The sequence below is a fragment of the Arachis ipaensis genome, chromosome B5, assembly GCF_059453495.1.
Source record: "Arachis ipaensis isolate K30076 ecotype BB chromosome B5, ASM5945349v1, whole genome shotgun sequence".
NCBI lineage: Eukaryota > Viridiplantae > Streptophyta > Magnoliopsida > Fabales > Fabaceae > Arachis > Arachis ipaensis.
The window spans coordinates 65,140,470-65,154,306 of record NC_142440.1 but is presented as its reverse complement, the minus strand read 5'-3'; the positions used below and the strand labels follow the sequence as shown (position 1 = coordinate 65,154,306).

General features: G+C 36.5%; 1 pseudogene; it reads right to left on the bottom strand.

Moving 5' to 3' along the window:
• The window catches only part of LOC107640609 (uroporphyrinogen decarboxylase 1, chloroplastic-like), a 69,704-nt pseudogene that overhangs the window by 27,601 nt on the left and 28,266 nt on the right, over nucleotides 1–13,837 (bottom strand).

Here is a 13,837-nt window from a genome sequence, read left to right as displayed (position 1 = left end):
AGAGAGGACAATGGAATAAGTGAAATTGAACCAGGAAGCAAGAAGCTGGACCTAAAGTTAGCATCAAACTTTTGCACAAACTTTTGGTTGAAAAGTTAGCCCCAACGTTAGCCCCCTAACTTGGAGGCTAACGTTGGAACTTGAAAATTCTCCCCTGGGCTTCAAAAGTTTGCGCCAACGTTAGCCCCCTAACTTTGAGGCTAACGTTGGCACATGGATTTCTCCCCTGGGCACCAAAAGTTTGCGCCAACGTTAGCCCCCTAACTTTGAGGCTAACGTTGGCACATGAATTCCTCCCGGGCCATCCAACGTTTGCGCCAACGTTAGCCCCCTAACTTGGAGGCTAACGTTGGCACATGAATTACAATGGGGAAGGAGCAAAAGTTTGCGCCAACGTTAGCCCCCTAACTTGGTGGCTAACGTTGGCGCCACTAGCACACAAGGCATTGCCAACGTTAGGGTCAAAGTTAGACCCCTAACGTTGGCACCAACGTTCATACCAGCAAATTGTGCTGGCTGCTATGAAAAGTTGGAGCCAAAGTTAGACCCCTCTAACTTTGGCTCAAACTTTTGGTCCAACTTTTGCTAACCTCTAAACCGGTTCAATTGGTTCACTTCGGTTCTTCTCCAAACTTCAAGAGCAATCAACCAAGGCCTCTTTCAACCCAATTCCACCAAGAGCAAAGGCCCAACTCAAGCCTTGAAGATCATTTGAAGAAAGTGTATAAATACGATAAAATTCAAGTTATTCGGGGAGCTTTCCTTTTGGAATTTTCATAATAGTTTTCGGAGTGCTTTTGTTATTTAGTGAACTTTAATTTCTTTGCTTTCATTGCTTTCAATTTCATTTTACACTTGTCTTGGATCTTGGATTGGAGAATTGAAGAAATTCTGTTTCAATCACAATCTTGGATCTCTGTTTCTTTACTGCTAATTGAATTTCATTTCCGGTTAATTGCTCTTCATCTATTTTCCTTGCAATTTACAATTTCCTTGCAATTGTTCTTGTTGGATCTAGGAAGGCATTGAGATCTAGACTTGGTTTTCTAGTCTCTGGGACCTGAGATCTGAATTTCTCATTTCATTTCTCTGTTTACTGCCTTCTACGTTCATTTACTTTTCTGCTTCATATCCGGTTCAATCCCAATTCCCTTTCCCTCTTCTGTTTGATGCAATTTAATTTTTCCTTGTTTAATTTCTGCAAATCCACATCCCAATCCCCTTTACATTTCAAGCAATTTACATTCCTTGCGCTTTAAGATTCCGCAATTTACATTTCTTGCACTCTAAGTTTCTGCTATTTAATTTCTTGTTCCTTAAGATTCAGCAATTTAATTTCCTGCACTCTTTACTTTCATGCAATTTACATTCTGCAAATCACAAATCACCCAACCAACACTCGATTCGCTTGACTAAATCAACCACTAAACTAAAATTGCTCAATCCTTCAATCCCTGTGGGATCGACCTCACTCCCGTGAGTTTTTATTACTTGATGCGACCCGGTGCACTTGCCGGTTAGATTCGGGTGTTTTGGGAGAGATTCGTTTCTCCACCAAAATATCTCATCAACTTGCTGGTTAGTTGTGCGAAGTTGTGACAAAGAATTGAGATTACGATTGTGTGTACCAAGTTGTTGGTGCCAATGAGATCACAATTTCGTGCGCCACTACCTTATCCCAAGTGTCCAGGCTCTCCTTGGGTTGAGAATCTAGCCACAACTTTGCTCTATCCCTTACAGCAAATGGAAAGAGGATGAGCTTGTAAATCTCAGGATTCACTCCATTTGTTTTCACAGTGTCACAAATCTATAGGAAGTTAGAGATAAATTGATTTAGATCTTCCTGTTGGAGTCCGTGATACTAACAATTTTGCTGCACAAGAGTGACTAATTGAGGCTTTAGTTTAAAATTATTTGCAGCTATAGCAAGCATTATAATACTTTTCCCATAGAGATCTGGATTGGGAGCAGTGTATGAGCCAAGCACTCTTCTATTTCGATCATTCTCATTCGAAATTGCCACATTGACATTAACAGCATGATTATGATCCATAGTGGACTCTGCAGCTTTCCTTTCAAAGGTCTCACTTAGATTTTCACTAGCCTTGTAAAGTCTAGCTTGTTGCAAGTGTCGCCTCAAAGTTATTTCAGGTTTAGGATCAAAATCTGTAAGAGGTTCCTTGTCTCCTTTCCTACTCATAAACAAACAGAAAACAAGAAAAGTGGGATTCTCTACGTCAGAGTGTAGAGAATTCCCAGTGAGGTAACCTATGTAAAGAAATAAAATAAAATACAAAACAATTAACACAATAAATTTTTGAAAATTATAGATAAACTTGAGCTAGAAATTTGAAATTTATAAAGAAAAAAAGAATAAGAAAATTAAAATATAATTAACTAGGTAACACCAAACTTAATTGCAGAAATTAAGGAAAAATTAACAGCAATAAATTTCAAAAATCAACAAGCCAAAATAACTAAAATTAAAACTAAAATGCCTAATCTAAGCAATCAAACAACTAATAGATGTCAATCACATTCAATCCCCGGCAGTGGCGCCAAAACCTTGGTGCGGAATTTATAACCCACAAACTAACCAACAAGTGCATCGGGTCGTACCAAAAATAAAATAAAGTGAAGTTAGACTTAAAATAAAATAAAGTTTTAATCGAAATAAAATAAAATCTTCGTTGCTTGCTTGATTGAGCGTGGGGACCATTGCTTCTCATTAGCGTAGTGCCTAACTTCACTAAAGTGAAGTTAGACTTAAGCTTGGCAGTGAGCAATTGGGCGTGTTGATGATCACTGGTGCCTAACTTCAGAATTCTGAAGTTAGGCGCCACCTTGGCAAGAACCACTTCGAGGCTTTCCTTTTGTCTTGGCGCCTAACTTGGAGAATTCCAAGTTAGGCGCCAGTATGGCCGAATTTCTGGAGAAGAAGTGTATACTATTATACATTGTTGAAAAGCTCTGGAAGTTATCTTTCGAATGCCACTAGAACCACGTCAATTGAACCTCTGTAACTCAAGTTATTCCCATTGGAGTGCCAAGAGGTCAAAGTTGACAACATCATTCACTTCTTCTCTTTTTGTACAGAAACTCCATCAAATCCATCCGAATGCTACCTGAAATAAATAGAATTACACACAACTCAAAGTAGCATCCATAGTGGCTAGAAGATATTTAAATCTTGATTAAACTTAACAATTCAAATACAAATTCACTAGAAAAAGATAGAAAAGATGCTCACGCATCACTTACCCCTGAAAAAGAAGAAGAGTTAGAAGTGCAAGAGGAAAAAAAGAGGCTCCTGTACCAAGTGAAACCCCAATGACAAGGGAGGAAAATAACTATGGGAACTTCCACTGCAATAAAACAGGGAATGGCTTTGAGGCTAAGTTCCTTGAATCACCAATTCAAGAAGTTCTTGATGAAGGGTACATTCTACTGATCAAATAACACCCAAGTCTTGAATTCATGGTGCTAAAGATAATCAAGGAAAGAACTAAAAATGGATTGTGACCAAGGAACAAAAGATGATATCCATGAAAAAGAGAAGGTCAGCCCGAAGCAATCCAACCCATACCCTAACAAGCAAGGAGAATCAAGCTGATAACAATACTAGAAAGCTTGTTAGGAAGAATTCACATCCGAGGGCACTAATCTTCTCCTCTTCTCCCATAGAGTCATTTCTTTTAACCAATTGGAAGAAGAAGAAGAAAATTCAACAATCAAATGTCAAGCTAATGACATTAAAGAAGCACATAGGTATGATAATACACTTTTTCATTTTTTTATTTGAAAAAAGAAAAAAAATCTTTTAAGCTCTGCTAAATTTTTTACAAAGGGAAGAAAGCATGGAGCTGAAATAACTCACTTAAAACCCCTTTTAAAGGATTACGCGGTACGATTGAATCAAATAAGCCCTTTTGGAATAAATATTGAGCTACTTGTGAACCTTCGGGTATTGTCGTATTCAACGTTTGTTCAATTACTCTTTTACCCGCAAATGCAATGTAAGCATCGGGTTCGGCAATAATGATATCGCCCAACATGCCGAAACTGGCGGTCACCCCACCAGTAGTAGGAGATGTAAGGATGGATCTTGCATTGCCAGGCATGAGCGGTTCTTATTTTACCGGTAGCTAATAAGTTCGACCTATACCTTTTTTTGTAATCCTATACCTAATAGATTGATGTGCTTGTTCCCCCTTCTTCCTTACCATGGCAATCTTTTTTTATTGACCAATTAGAATTGCCTCCCAGGATCTATAATTGTCTCAAAAGGTCTAATATACATACATTATTGGACCTTTTTAATACCAGTCACGAAAACCTTATGAAAATAGAAGATTTTCGGATGGGAGGCAATCCAACTATACGTATCCCTTAGTTTAATTATGTTTTGGTGTTAAGTGGGATTTTGGTCCCTAACGTAGATGCTAAAAATTTATTTCGTCACCGGCCTTTTTTTCACTACAAAATCGTCCCTAAGATTTAACTTAGTTTTAAAATCGTCTTTTTCACCAAATTTTTTATTTTTATTACCAAATTACTCCTAAATAAAAAATTATAAAAAAAAGAAAACAGGTTAAAGACTTAAAGGGAATGGGGGAAAGGGAATTACATTTATAGGGGAGGGGTGTCAGGGAAGAAGGGAAATGAGGACCTTGAAGGGGAGAATGGGGAGACTGGGAAGGAGTATGATGATTGGAGCTTGAAGGGGAGAATAGGGAAGTGGCGCTCCAGGCCACGGTGGAGGACAGTAGCGTGAATTTCCAAGAGGCGGTGGACCGACTTGACGTCGATTTGGAGTGCAAACTTGTCTGCGTTTGGGAAGTGAGGTGGTGGTGGTTGGATGTTTGGAGGTGGTGGTGGTGCCGCTGCTCTTCTTCCTCGCTAGCTCGCAGCTGCTCTTCGCCGTTGCTCCTCGTCGTTCGCGTCCTCACTGCTGGATCCCGATGCCAGATCTCGTCGCTGTACCTCTTCTTTGCTAGCTCGCTGCTCCTCACCGCTGGGTTCTAATTCTGTTTATGATTAAGTTGATTATTCTGCTTCTATTTTTATTTGTTAATTACACTGTTAGATTGGTTGATTTGTTGATTTTGACTCTGATTATGTTTTGATTGATTTCATTATTTTTTGGTTTTGTTTTGTTTCTGATTCTATTCCATTCTCTTTTGCTTCTCTATTTTAGTTTCTTGATATTTGTTAATTGAAATTATGTTGTTGCTATTAAAATTATATTGCTCTTGTGTTCTTCTGCTTCCTTATTTTGATGCTAATGCGAATCTATGATGGAGAAGAAGAAGAACTGGGTATTACTGTAACGAAGAAGAAGAACTGGGTATTTTAGTGAAGGAGGAGAAGGGGTATTTTGGTCCGAAGGATAATTTTAAAATTAAGTTAAACCTTCGGGACGATTTTGTAGCGAAAAAAAGGCCGAGGACAAAATAAATTTTTGGCCTCTACGTTAGGGACCAAAATCGTACTTAACCCTTATGTTTTGATTTCAGTTCTCTTTTAAATTTCTTTTAGTAACTTTTTCTTTGTCATTGATTTTCATAGTTTTCCTAGCTTGTCTAATGTTTGTGATCATGCATAGAAATTTAGAACAGGGATAGACAAACCCAAAATGGAGAATAGAACACCCTAGAGGGTTCCCCTTACTAGCGTTCAACGACAGAAGGGAGGAGAGAGCTTGGGCGTTCAACGTCCATAAGGGAAGCAGTCCTGGCGTTCAACGCCAAGAAGGGACCAATTTTTCTTTCCTTGGGGACAAGTATCTTGATGCCAGTGCATCTTGGCTAGTTTCACAAGCCATTTTTAGTTTGTTTTAGGGTAGTTTCATGCATTTCTTAGGTAATAAGTAAGTATTTGGATGAGAATTTCATGCATGCGTTGATCCATTCAAACATGGTTAAATTGATGAATTTTCATGAGATTTATGCTATATTTAGTTGTGTATTAAGAATGGCGCAAAATCTTGTGAATTTAGCAAAGCTTTGATGCATGTGTTTGGTTGATGATAGGTGAGAAGAAGCAGAGGAAGAGCAAGGAAATGTGGCAAGGCAATGTTCTGCAAGAATCTGATGCCAACGTTGGAAGGAATATTTGGTAAACCAACATTACCTCCAACATTTTTCAATACAGTTGGCTTTCTGGAAATTGGAAAAATTTGATGCAACGCGCATGCATGGGCGACGCGTACGCGTGGGCGCGGAAATTTAACAATCCACGCGTACGCGTGGGTGACGCACACGCGTGGAAAGGCCAATGTTGGAGGGAACGTTGGTGAAGCAACGTTGAGTCCAACGCCTATGATGAGAGATTCAAATCTTGAATTGGAAAAATTTGAGGTGACGCGTACGCGTTGATGATGCGTACGCGTGAATGGGCATTTTGGCCTTGCATGCGAACGCTTGAGTGACGCATACACACAAAAACCTGTTTGATGCGTACGCGTGGGCGACATGCACGCGTGGAATGGCAAATTTGACCATCGACGCGTACGCGTAGACCACACGGTGAGTCAAACGTTGCTGGCAACACCCAGACTTCATTTTTCTCAAGTAACGTTTAACCCAACGTTTTTATACAAACGTAGACACCAACGTTAAGGCTAATTCCATTCCAATTTGCACCTATGCAGACTATGCGACACTAAAACAAATAAGGGTTTTCGCAACGGTAAAAAACCGTTGTCGTAGATCGAAAAACCGTTCCCAAAACTTTAGGCAATGCTTTGGCAATGGTTTTTGACCTGTGGTATATGCGGCCATTGCCAATGCTCAAAGGCAACGGCAACCGAAAAACCGTTGCCATAGTTACTGGTATAGAGAATAGTTTTGACAACAATTTTTAAAGAACGGTATAGAACCGTTGCCAGATAGGCAACGGTTTAAAACCGTTCTCTTTCATAACGTAACGGTTTAAAACCATAACAGGATAGGCAACGGTTTTAAACTGTTGTAGTTTTATTATTCACTAAGCCAACGGTTTTAAAGCATTGCCACTAGTGTCATTTTTTGGCAACGGTTTTAATACCATTGCCATTTTATAGTTATCTTTGACAACAGTTTTAACACTATTGCCTTTTGTGACTTTTAACAATGGTTTTTTGTAATATAATTCTTTATTTACAAGAGTTTTCTCATGAATGAAACTAGTTCCAACATTTTTTTTATTTTATTGTCAATAAATAACCTAAATTATTTGAATCAAATTACTAAAAAAACTAATTGAACATTTACTATCAAATTTGACTTACGAAAATTGTTGTAAGATCCACAATCACATTATATCATCATTGCAAAATAACATAATACTAATCTAGGCCATAACCACTTTTACTTATATCAGCATTATTTTTCAAAATACTATAGTACTATAGCCTAAGGGTGGCAATTTCTTCATTTTTCTTCAATAAAGTTGGTGTGGTAACTCAGCTTGAGTGGACTCTCTTGGCTTCAATGGGAACTGCTCCACATAAAGAACTAGAAAGTATCTTAAATCTGATCTTTATCTGTATAAACATTTTTGGCAGATTAGAAAACCTGGATACTAAGCATTAAAAAGACAAACACAAAGGAAGGATATGACTATCGAGAATAAAGAATGTCAAATTAAATCGCCAACCTCTGAATTTCTTCAGTGAGGGTAGGAAGTGGGGAGAATAAGTAGGCAGGGTCCACATTTCCCTGCACACCTATTCCACTACCCAATCTTCTTCTTCCATCTCCCATATCCACAGTCCAGTCCAGCCCAATAACATCAACTCCAGTATCTTTGATATGCTTAAGGAGGCTACCATTTCCATTTATATAAAGAACAATCAGTGTCTCAGGCTTCAGGACATCTTTTCTTGACCAAATCTACAATCTGGATGTTTAGAAATCAGTACATGGCAAAAGAGGAAAAATATGGAACAATAGCATCTTGTGCCCAACGTTCAATTTGCAAATATTTTATGTTTTACAAATTATGATGATGCACTAACAGCAACATAGTTTCAATTAAATAAAAAAGTTTGAAGGTGTAGCCTCTGATTTGGACTTTCTCTCCGAAATTCAGAAGACCAAGATCAAGCAAGCTTATTTACCACTTGATGCTTACAAATTACAAGCTCTTAGCTCATCTTATTATTTACCACCCAAATGACAATCATGAGAGCTTGGAACAAAACAATAATTTACATAAAAAAAAACCTGTAATCATTGCAAACCTTTGAAAGCAACACATGGTTTGTCTAGTTCAAAGATTCAACTAAACAAATAAGCAAAAGTTGAAATAGATACACTTAGGCTTTCTATGACATGGATCCCAAATAGAACAGTTTAAAAAATTAGAACACAATTTCAATAAGATGAAAATAAATGGGAACTTTTCTACATTACCTCTTTGATATAAGGCTTTGACCAGCGTTTCCACATATCAGGTGGTAGTTCTCCACCCCATGAATCAAATATTTGTATGTAGTGAGCCCCAGACTCCACTTGGAAAACAACATAATCTGCTATTGCTTGCGCTAAATGAGAGAGCAGAGTCCGCAATAAATGTGGTGCTGTATGGCACATACTCTTAATGGTTGTATAGGTGCGTGTTGTACCCCCTTCCACTATATATATTGCTATTGTCCAAGGTGCTCCCATGAAACCTAAAATGGCAGCATCAACACCAACCTAAGTAAAAAGCAATAAGTAAGGAAAACGGCTCCTTTGAAGGATAGCCATGATATATAGAAGCGGTAATGCAACTAGGTTTACCTCCTTGCGTAATATCTTGAGTGAATCTCCAACAAAACTGAGCTTTTCCAGGTCAATTGGATGTAGAGCCTTTAGTCCCTCCTTGGTGCGTATTGGGGACTGAATAACAGGACCCCTTACGTCTTCTACGTCGAATTCGACCCTAAATGCAAGAAGAGGCATAAGGATGTCAGAGAAAATGTTCACTCCATCAGGCCTAAAGGCATTCCAAGGATGCAAAGAAATTTCTACAATGAGATCAGTTGTCTCCGACCTCTCTCGAAAGGATGGATATTTCTCCTCTGGCAGCCTTTCACCAGCAGAGGATCTAAAGAAAAAATCATGAATTTCTCTTGCTTAAATGAGTATAATCAAGAAAATAAAAGAGTAATCAAGAGAAATAAATGCTTATAACAGTCTCCCAAATTTGAACAATATTACTCATTTCTGTAAAATATACAAGTGAATGTTAATTGTTAACAGAACTTTTTCCTCTCTTTCTCCATGCCTTCAATGAATCAACTTCAACAATCTCAATTAATTGATTCATCTCAAAGACTCAAAAATACCTGAATTACCCTCTCCTATAACAATTTGCACCACTATCTAAAGCAACAAATTTGTTAAAACTGAATGCTATTAGGAACTAGCAACGTCGCCTTTGTTATCACACTAGTAGCTACACTACCACTTCAAAAAATAAATGAACTGAAAGAAATATAAAAAAGAAAAAGAAGCTAAATTGGACAAAATGAAGAGCATAATGAGAAGAAGAAGAAACTGTGGTACCGGAAGAAGAGGCAGAGCAAGTGACAGAGAAGTGTGGTTTTAGGTTGAAAGAGAGTGAAAGTATAGCTTTTAAGGCATTAGAATGTGGAAACAAAGTAAAAGAAAAGAACAAATTGAGGTTGCAACTTGTACCTGAAAGGAGCTTTTGAAGAGTAGCACAAGCTTCCTTCCACGCTGGCCTTTCAAGAATACAAACTTATTTAAATTAGGCTGTTTCAATTACAAACACCACATGGAAACCAATTATTTTCCTATGCAAGAATTTAGCCATATACTCGCCCATTAAAAAAATTCTCATCATCAGATTGCACAAGCAGCAGTAGATTCAAAGGAAAAAAAATGCACAAATTATTGTCCTATGCAATGAATATAAAAGTAAAAGAACTAAACCACAATGTCAAGCTACTAATAATAATGAATCACCGACCTTTGCCAATGATCAGACCAAGCTGCTTCAAGGTAAATGTATGTCCAATTTGGTGAAATTGAGTATGACGGTGATGAACAAACTTTTGTATGGTCTAGAATTCCACTAATGAATTCACGTTGTAAAGTATAGTTTCTAAACCAAACAATAGTCCTTTCATAAAAAAATTTAGTTGTCACATGTACAAACCCCAAATAAGAATTAACCAGAGTATTTAGACTCCGGGTCGTCTCACGAGGAATTGCAATGATGTGTATGATTATTGGCTATGAGGGGACAAGGGGGTTTTGATTTATAATTTTTGCAAGAAAATGAATGGCAAGAAAAGTAAATGAACAATTAACTAATAAAATAAAGGAAAACAACTCTTGGCAAGACATAGGTAATTGAGATCACCATCCTTGTCAACAAACCATATATTGATAATTATGAGAGGCCAACCTATTAAGTCTACTTCCAAAGCCTTAAGTACATAATATCTACTCCTAGGCTTGAAGTACGTCAAATAGGTTTGATCACATCAACCCATAAGTCCCAACCTACCTACTAATTAGATTAGTAGTGGGTTGGCGTCAATGAGTATCAAATTGATCACCAAGGGTTATCAAATCTCCAATTCAATGAGACCCAATGACTCAAGGTCACTCAATTTCCTTAGCCTAGGCCAAGAGTCAAGAGAACTACCCAAAAACTAGAGGAAACATTTTATCAAATACCTAGAATGCAAGAAAAGTAAACATAACAAAATGCAAGAATTAAAGGAAACCCTTAACTATCAATAGCAAGAAATCAACAATAGTAAGCAAGATCAACATAAAAGAACATGGAAACATAAAATTGCATTAAAGAAAATTAAGATCCAACAATTGTTCATAAACATAAAAATGGCAAAATAAAGAAAATGACAAGTAAAACTAGAAGAATAAAGATGTAATAACAAGAAATTAAAAGGAAGAACTAAATCAAAACAAGAATTATAACTTGGATCCAAGAAGAATTAACTAAAACTACCCTAAAATCTAGAGAGAGGAGAGAGCCTCTCTCTCTAAAATTCTATCCTAAAACATGATGGAAACTAAACTATGACTATTTGGTTCATTCCCCCTCAATTCTTCGGTTCAATAGCATCAGAAATGAGTTGGATTGGGCCCAAAATGAGCTAGAAATCGCTGGCCATGATTTCTCTTTAGTGGACCCACGTGCTCCATCGGCGCGTGCGTACATGGTGCGTGCGTGCCCCTATGCGTCATACAACATATGGCAAATTTTATATCATTTCGAAGCCCCGGATGTTAGATTTCCAACGCAACTAGAACCGTCTCATTTGGACCTCTGTAGCTCAAGTTATGGTCGATTGAGTGCGAAGAGGTCAGGCTTGATAGCTTTACGATTGCTTCATTTCTTCATGAGTTCTCCCACATTTAAGCAAAAATCAAGGGAGAATTGCAAAACCATGCTATTTCATTGAATAAATGTGAGAAAAGTTGATAAAATCACCTAAATTAAGCACAAGATAAACCACAAAATCGGGGTTTATCAAATCTCCCCACACTTAAACCAAGCATGTCCTCATGCTATGAATAAAGAGGGACAAGAAAAGGGTATGAACATTTATTCAATGCAAATAAACTATATGCACCTATCTATATGAATGCAACTAAATGCAAGATGATTCTACCTACTTGATTAAAAGTAAATCAATCCCCAAGAACACATGTATGAATAAGTAGGGCTAAGATCATATGATGATTCATGAATCCTACCAATTCAAATATCAAAATGAAGTATAAATGGACTTGCACGAAGAACGCTCATGAAAGCCGAGAACAAGGAATTGAGCATCGAACCCTCACCGGAGGTGTATCCGCTCTAGTCGCTCTAGTGTATAGGGTCGATCACTTAATTCTCCTCTAATAATGCTTTTCAAGATTTGGTTTTCATCTAACAATCAACAATTATTCAATGCATGCATACACTCATCATGAGGTCTTGTTCATAGGTTGTAATTGGGCTAGGGTAAAGGTAGGGATGTATATGGTCAAGTGAGCTTGAAATTTGCATCTTTGATTAACCTAAGCTCTCACCAAACACATATAACAACCTATACAACTCTAATACACAACCTAGCTACCCATGATTCCCACTTTTTCACATACTCATGCATTCTTTTTAATTAACATTCCACATGCATTGATTTTTATTGAACTTTACTTTCGGGCATTTTTGTCCCCTTTTTATTGCTTTTCTTTTTCTATATATTTTTCTTTTTCTTTTTCTATATATATTTTTTCTTCATTTTTTTCTAAAGTATATACAATTGTATCAATGCATATGGTTTTACATATAGTGCATGAATATGTACCCAATTCCCAATATTTTCAACAAAAATACAAATTACACTTTTATCTCAACCAATGTCCCAAGTTTTCCATACCCAAATGATACACACCCTCACTAGCCTAAGCTAATCAAAGATCCAAATTAAGGACATTTATTGTTTTTTTCGCTTATGGGTAGTGATGTGCTATAATTAAGAATAAAAGGGATTAAATAGGCTCAAAGTTGGCTAACAATGGTTGATGAAAGGTAGGCTATTTGGGTAAGTGAGCTAAATGAAATAATGGCCTCAATCATATAAATGCATATATACATGGAACAATGGACATATAGAATCAAACAAATCAAAGATTACAATCATAGAAAGAGAACAATGCACACAAGAATGAAAATAAGTGGTTATATGATGTAACCACACAATTTGGCTCAAAACTCACATGCTTGTTATTTATAAAAAAATATATAATATTTATTATAAATGTATTTTAATTTTATTTTTTCTAAAAATAATATGTGTTATATATTTATAAGAATAGTTTTTGAGTATTTTATAAATTTAGTATTTATAGAAAAAATTGTTTTAATTTGTATGATTATTTATAATTATTTTTATATGTATCTTTTAATTTGTATAATTATTTACATAATATTAGAAAATTGTTATTTGATAAACAATTGTTGTAATGGTTATAAAACCGTTCTTTAAAATAGTCAAAGAGAACGGTTTTATTTTGTTCCTATAATGTAATGAAAAATTGAACTTCATCAGCAATACTGTAAAAATCATTGTCTAAAACCATCTAATAGGACGGTTTTAAAGTGTAGCATTTTGGCAATGGTTTTTATGCGTTTCTTTTGTACAATTATTTAAACAACAATAAAAAACCGTTGCTTAAAAACAAATCATAGTAACGGTTATAAAACCGTTCTTTAAAATAGTCAAAGAGAACGATTTTAATTTGTTGCTATAAAATAATGAAAAATTGAATTCAATAGTAACACTACAAAAAACCATTGTCTAAAATTATCTAAGAGAACGGTTTTAAGGCGTTGCAAAATTTGGCGTTGCTAAAGCCCGTATTTGTTGTAGTATGCAGTTAGTTGCCAAACGTCCATTATCAAATATCATTAAGAATCACTCCTAACTGCTTCAGCCAAGGCCCACATCCAAGTACTTGATTCAATTGAAGATGAGAAGAAGAGTATAAATAGAAGGGTTGTTGAAGATAGAATGAGCTCTCTAGGGGCCCTGAAGGGGCTCTGGGAGTTCAGAACTCTGTTTATTCTCTCTGCACTTTTCTTTTTCTTTTATGTATTTCCATTTTCTTTTCCTTTAGGGGTTGGACAGATTGGATCTGTGATCTAGAATTGGAACTTTCTGCATAATTCACTTTCTCTGCAAATTTTAGTTTACTTCTGCAATCTTATTTTTTTTAATTTCAATTTCCATTTCCAGAGCTATGAACAACTAAATCCCTCTTCATTGGATTAGGGAGCTCTGTTGTAATTCAATGGATCAATAACAGTTTTCATTCTTCTT